This window comes from Alosa sapidissima, chromosome 10 (genome assembly GCF_018492685.1).
Source record: "Alosa sapidissima isolate fAloSap1 chromosome 10, fAloSap1.pri, whole genome shotgun sequence".
In the NCBI taxonomy this organism is placed as follows: Eukaryota; Metazoa; Chordata; class Actinopteri; order Clupeiformes; family Clupeidae; genus Alosa; species Alosa sapidissima.
Window position 1 is genome coordinate 11,871,724 of NC_055966.1, and position 7,538 is coordinate 11,879,261.

The following is a 7,538-nucleotide window of genomic DNA, read 5'->3' on the forward strand; positions in this document are numbered from 1 at the left end:
ATTATCCTGCCCACAAACAAGAGTATCTCACCTTAAAATGGGCCATCTGTGAAAAATTTCATGACTACCTCTATGGCACAGAGTTTCAAGTATTAACTGATAATAACCCTCTAACTTATGTGTTGACTACGGAAAAGCTTGATGCAGCAGGTCATCGCTGGTTAGCAGCTCTGTCAACTTACAAATTCACCATTAAGTATAGGGCTGGGATCAGTAACCAAGATGCTGATGGGTTCAAAGTCCGTCTGAAGAGGATGAGGAATTCAAACAAGAGAAAGCTACGATCGAAGAAATGAAACAACGGATCTTGAATGGAGAAAGTAAAGTGGTTTCTGGTGATATGCTCTCTGCATTATGTCAGCGTCATTCTGTGATCACCTCAGCTAACAACTGTTCACAGCCAGAGCTCCCCATTCTTGCTGAATCCTTGGCTCTCGATACCTCTGCTGTTCCAGATGACTTTGAGTCTTCAGGACAAGGCACCATCCCTGGAATGACTCACAGCGACTGGTACCATTCCCAAAGAGAAGACTCCTCCATCAGACGTGTGATCAGCTTTGTCCAAAGAAATCGGAAGCCCACCTTCAAAGAAATATCTTCTGAGTTGTTAGAAGTCAAATTGCTCCTGAGAGAATGGAAAAGACTCGAGCTTCGAGATGGAGTGCTGTTCCGGAGATGTCTGGATAGAGGCACTGAGATCTATCAATTGATTTTATCCAGTAAGCACCGGGCCAGAGCACTGCACGGTCTGCACGATGAACTTGGCCATCTTGGCACTGAGCGTCTCCTCCACCTTGCTCGTGCAAGGTTTACTGGCCGAAGATGTTCCAGTCTGTGTGCCAGACATGCGAGAGATTTGTGAGGCGGAAAGCCCATGCCCGGAATGCTGCTCCCATGGAAAACATCCAGACCAGTTACCCCCTTGAACTTGTATGCATGGATTTCCTCTGCATTGAACCCGACAGCAAAGACACCAGAAACATCCTTGTCATTACTGATCACTTTAAAAAGTTTGCTATTGCAGTTCCAACAAGAGATCAGAAGGCGAACACCGTTGCCAAGACGCTATGGGACAACTTCATCGTCCACTATGGATTTCCAAGCCGTCTACTCAGCGATCAAGGAAGGGACTTCGAATCCCGCACCATCAAAGAACTGTGTTCACTGATTGGCACTGAGAAAGTGAGGACAACGCCATACCATCCGCGTGGAAACCCTGTCGAAAGGTTCAACAGGACCCTCCTCAGCATGCTTGGGACTCTAGAGGAAAAAGACAAATACCACTGGAGGGACTTTGTCAAGCCATTAGTTCATGCATACAATTGCACAAGAAATGACACCACTGGTTACTCACCGTACGAGCTGATGTTTGGCAGGCAGCCGAGACTCCCCATTGATCTTGTCCTTGGCCTTCAACCAAACCCAGATGGCTTCAAGTCACACTCTGATTATATGAAGGGCCTTCGTCAACGGCTGCAAGACAGTTATGTCCTCGCTTCTGAAAGCTCACGGAAGATGGGAGAGAAGAACAAGGCCAGGTTTGACAGCAAAGTAAGAGCAGCAGAACTTGTTCCTGGTGACAGAGTCTTTGTGAAGAATGTGAATCTGAGAGGAAAGCATAAGCTGGCTGACCGGTGGGAGAAAGCAGTCCATGTCGTAGTGAAGAGAATGGGTGAAAGTCCAGTCTACGTCGTCACACAAGAAAGGGGCGATGCTCCACACCAGACCTTTCACAGAGACCTCCTCCTGCCCTGTGGTTTCTTACCTGTTGGAGAACTGGAACCGGAGCCTGAAAAGAAATTCCTTGCAAGAAAGTTGAGATCGCGAAACAAAACTGTTCAGCAGCCCACAAATGTTGACAGCACTGAGGAAAGAATGTCCAGCAGTGAAGAAAGAGGATTGCTATCGACATCAGATTCCGCAGACCTCTACAAGGTCCTTCGTCAGAACAAATGGTGTCAGAGAGACAACACGGGTCATTCCAGAGCAGCGTCCTCCGGATTCCATCACTTCAGTTGTACTGAATACCGGTCCACCTGAGGTTTCCGAGTCCAGAAATCCACTCATTTCACCCCACACTGAACCTGCTCACTCAGCCTCACCTGAAATGGAACGGATTGAAAGTGAAAGAACAAGACCTACTAATGCAGTACCTCCAGTTGAGCCTACTGAAGCACACCCACCTGTAGACGAGTCACATACTAGAATACCTCTTCAAAGACACTTACCTGTGGAAGAAGAGACAGAGACTGAGTGCCACCCATGGATGAGATACCCCAAGTTGAACCTGTTGACTTACCTGAGAGAGAATCCGCTGAAGTCCGAAGATCCACCAGAGAGAGACGTCCACCTGAAAGACTGTGTTATGGGGAACTAGGAAGACCCTTAGTACTAGCCATTGCCTCATTCTTTGAGAGTCTAGGTAGAAACGTCCCTGATCCTCCCAGAGGGACTCACTACTAAATAGCTTTTAGATGCATGCAGAGACTGATGCGGTTTAGAGGGGGAGAATGTAACCCACATGGATAGCCAACTTGCCCATTGTGATGTACCAATAGTTCTCTGGTGACCCCGAGAGGGCGCACGAGACAGGTTCAAACAATCAAACAATAATAAACAACTGCTAACTGTTACTTGAAATTAAAGACAGACGTCAGAACGGATAGGAGAGATAGGAAAGATAGAAGAAGAATATTAATCAAAACAAGAATAATATTGACCAAACAGAAATCAAACACATTTCTTTTGACCGAAAAGCTTCAATCCTGGTGAGTCGCTAACCCCAAATAATTATTTATTATTAGGTTGCCAAGTCACTTAATTATTATTAGGTTGCAAAGTCACTTAAGAAAGACAACATTATTATCCTGATAACTGTTACAGATTAACCACTTCCTGAACAAAGACCTCGTTGGACCATCGTAACAGATGGAAACGTATTAATCACTTGAATCCTGGTGAGCTAGTAATTCTTTTAATGTTTATCTTGTAATCGTATTTTTTTCTATGTTGTGCTAACCAAAGCTAAGCCACCTACACTGGAGACTAATGACCCTAAATACGCCCTAATGTATTTTTCGTGAGTGATATACTTTTTAAAAACCAGTCAGGACAACCTCTTAATGAGATCGATTTTATAATGTATGACGTTACAAACAATTTAGGATTTAAAGGTATTTTTAGGTATTTTTTTAGGTATCCTGTGTTTGTTATTCTGGGAAGCCAAAGTGCTGGTTAGCTGTCTTAGATAGCCTTCAAGCTAACCGCTCTGCGGTTACCATGTGAACCCATAGCAACCAAACAAACTGGTAACGTAAATGGATTCATGGAAATAATATTCTGAACTTTAGCATTTTATGCCGGCACTTCTGATAAACTGATATTATAGTTATATGTTAAGAATAGTTTTTATTGTATAAGGAAAAGTGATTTGACACCATGAATATAAATCAAATAAGTAGCAATAGTAATAAATTGAATATAGAGTCAAATAAAATAGTATAACATATAATGATTAAAATACATCAATAAATAAAGGGTATATCAAATAGGGTTTAAATAGACTATAAATAGATTTTAAATAGAATATCAATAATATATGCAATCAAATGAAATATATATATTAACTATCACAATAGTTTTTTATATTTCTACTGATACCTTAGAATAGAATAATATATGATTGCATAGAGTGAATTGAATGATATTTGAATGTTAAAATAAATATATTTTGTATTTAAAGAAGAATCTTTGAGAGTGGTGTGTTGTCTTGGGGTTGAGTTATTGAACTGTGGTCTAGCAATAACATAAACCAGTCTCCTCTTGAACCTAGAGCTTAGAACTAGACTGTTCCCGCACAAGCACAGGCCTTTCCCTCGTCGTGCGGGTGAGCGTTGCTACAAATCCCTCATAATCACTCAGCTCTGAAATGATCGGAAGTTATTTATTCCCTACCGTATGCGAATGAGTCCAAAGAGTGCGGTGCAAATCCAGAGGTCTGCACGCGTTGCACACTTTAAAAACTCTAAACAGAAGAGTACGTAGCTATGGTTATGCTGTAAACAATCATTACAATTGGTACCATTTCAGCATAATCTGATGATATTTTCATGTTTTTCAACTTTCGACTAGAATATGCACTTTATAAATGCCTAAAGCATTTGGTTGGTCCATAAGTGTGACAGATGGTTGAACTTGGATTACACTAACTGCCGATTCACTGCCATTTTTCCTCTCTGTCGATAGACACTCGGAGCCACATTGAAAAACATACACACACACACACACACACACACACACACACACACACACACACACTCATATCATCAGCGTCCCAACAGGAGCCAGACTGCATCAAGAGCAACAAATCATGGGTCTCAGCGCAGCAAAGCTGACCTGGGGGCCACTGAGAGCGGGAGCTCCAGGAGAGGGGTCCCGCCGAGCGCCGCGCAGCCCAGCCAGGTCACCTCCAGCTGGGCCGCCCACTGCACCCCCACGGCCTCTGCGTCTGGAGCTGTGCTCATAACTCAGGACTGTCCCGCCTCAGTCTCTTAACCCTCAGCTTTAATCAAACTTTATGGATCCCTTTGTCCCTTTTACTGCCAATACCACACACACACACACACACACACACAATACACTCACAGCACATACACACGCACGCACACACACACACACTCTGAACACACTCACACACCTGCACTGTAAATGGAGATAGAGCAATCAAAGCATTGGGTCAATGACCCTCTCAGGAAGATGTGCTGTATCTCTCTCTCTCTCTCTCTCTCTCACACACACACAAATACACACACACACAGACGTCTGCTACTGTGCCACGTCTTGTCTGCTCCTCTCAGTCCTGATTCTCTGATTTATCTTCAGGTTCTCTGCGTACTGCCTCAGTGTGTGTGTGTGTGTGTGTGTGTGTGTGTGTGTGTGTGTGTGTGTGTCACTGGAATGGTTCTCAGTGTACTGAATAAGTGTGTGTGTATGTGTGTGTGTGTGTGTCGCTGAAGTGAGGCTTGTCTGTCTCACCCGAGACCTGATCCAAACCAGCAGTAGCAGGACCAAAGCTGCAGAAAGCATTACACACATGAACCAATAAGAGAGCATTGCACACAAGATCTCTGAACTCTGTTTAACTGATCTCTGGGTACTCCATCACACTGAGCTCTCACAGAAAAGGAGTCAAGAGTCAAGAGTATTGTTGTTAGGGTCATTGGTGTTTATATAGACAGGGCAGGCACAACTAGAAAGTGGGGAAACGTAACAACTGACCTTCTGAACACATATACACAAACACACACACACACACACAAATATAATGTACAATCCTGAGGTGCAAATTCACAAACATAGGCGAACGTTTGCAAACGTTTGCAAGCGGTTTTCTGTTTGCCTTGAGATTTTGGGGAACGTCTGCGAACACTCCCAAACAGTCTGAGCAGGTAATGTGAACACACCTCTGTCCTCTGCGAACATACAGTGGAGCTGGACATGAGCTGGACAAAGTGTTACGGTTAAAATGGAATGTTTACACCAAATTAACAATTAGGTTTTTTGACTCTGAAGAAGACGCATGGGCGTCGAAACGTTAGTCAGTTTGCACGAATAAAAAAACTTTAAAGGGACACCAGGCAACGTTTTCGTGTTAATTTAATTACTCATCTTCGTAAGTCGGTATATGGTAAATGACTCATTACAGGGCGAATGAAGACTCTCTCGCCCGCCCCTACTGCCTGTAGGAAGAATATCCCACTTGCAAGCTCAGTGTATCGTACCCGCCAACCGAAGCAGGATCAGTTTACATCCTGCATCCACAGCACAGAGGGAGGCTAACGAAACTCTAGCGATTGTTGCAAACGTGTCTATAATGGTAGAGCCAGCGAAGAAGCAGTGAAAACCCTTGACGGAAGATGCAAAGAAAAGGAAAAGAGCTTCAGACCGAGCGAGGGGGAGTTTCGTAGAGAAAAAGCATCAGGCTTGCCTGGTGTCCCTTTAAGCATTGAGTGCTCCGGTCCTGCTCCTTGGCTCTTGTTAGACCTTGGATCTCCCTTCTTGACTTCTATGTCCTGTTCCGTGAGCACCAACCAGGCTGAAGCGCAAGTGACCCCCTTCTACTGTTCAAATGTTCTGTTCAGAGAAAACATGTTGGCCTGAACGCTCACCACTGTTTGGCAAACGTGAACGCACCTCTATATTGAGACATGCATGACACAATCTATCCATACTCACACATAAACAAACCAAGAAAGCAGAAACCCTTGGAACCCCTACACAGACACACAGACACAGACACAGACACACACACACACACACACAGACACACACACTCTCTCTCTCTCACACACACACACACACTACAACATAAATGCAAATAAAGCAGTCTTAACAGAAACAGACAGATAGCTTCTCTGTTTAATCTTGTTGGAGGAATGTTCCGAGCCTAGGCTGTTTATTCATTTGTGTGTGTGTGTGTGTGTGTGTGTGTATGTGTGTGTGTGTGTGTGTGTGTGTGTGTGTGTGTGTGTGTATGTGTGTGTGAGGGGCGTGGCTGCAGTCTTTTCGGTAGAGATGGAAATGTTGAGGAGGTTTTATGTAATATTTCACACTTAAGGGTTCCGTTCCTCAGAAACGACAGGCCTCAGGTTCCGCCCCGCACCTCAGAAACGACACGCCCATGACGGGCATGGTTAGCAAGTGCAGGAGGAGTGTGTGTGTCTGTGTGTGCGTGTGTGTGTGACCTCATGTCTAGAGAGCAACAACGTGAGCAGTTCTGTGTTGCCTCCCTACTTGACCAATAAAACTGGATTCTGACTCTGACTGACCATCCCCTGACTGACCATCTGAGTGACCATCCCCTGACTGACCATCTGACCTCATGTCTAGAGAGCAACAACGTGAGCAGTTCTGTGTTGCCTCCCTACTTGACCAATAAAACTGGATTCTGACTCTGACTGACCATCCCCTGACTGACCATCTGAGTGACCATCCCCTGACTGACCATCTGAGTGACGGTGACCATCCCCTGACCTGGTCTCACTAATAAAATTTCAATTAGTTTAAAATCTCTGGTAGCCTACTCCACGTTTGAAACAATTAGCAAACAACATCCTGTGTGTTTGATATGCTATTAGGCATAATTATATAAATAGCAACTCAAGGAAATACTCCATAATTAAAATGAAACATTTTAGTCTAGTCTGAAGTTAGCAGTCAACATGATACGATTCATTTATTTCTCAACCAAACGTGCCACCTTGTGGACAACTGATGGAAGTGCACCACAAACTCCACAACAACCAAAGGCACAGAACAAGTCACCACAAACGTATCGCAGTATTTGCAGTAGCCTACTCATGCGTGTATTAAATATGTAAACAAACACCATTCTATAATTAAAGCGGAGCTCCTCATTATTAGGTTACTAGTAACCCCAGGTCTGCAAACACACACGCACAGACCACACACAAGTGTAGCATATGAACAAACAACACGAACAAAACAGCACAAATGCTGTGCAGAACTAACGCGCACCG

General features: G+C 44.1%; 1 long non-coding RNA gene across 1 annotated transcript; it reads left to right on the forward strand.

The window, feature by feature from the left end:
- Window positions 1–2,647: 2,647 nt before the first annotated feature.
- On the forward strand, window positions 2,648–4,376 carry LOC121721245. Its single transcript, XR_006034771.1, has 3 exons — window positions 2,648–2,768; window positions 2,884–2,957; window positions 4,246–4,376. It is a non-coding gene; the product is annotated as an uncharacterized LOC121721245 (long non-coding RNA).
- Window positions 4,377–7,538: the final 3,162 nt, after the last annotated feature.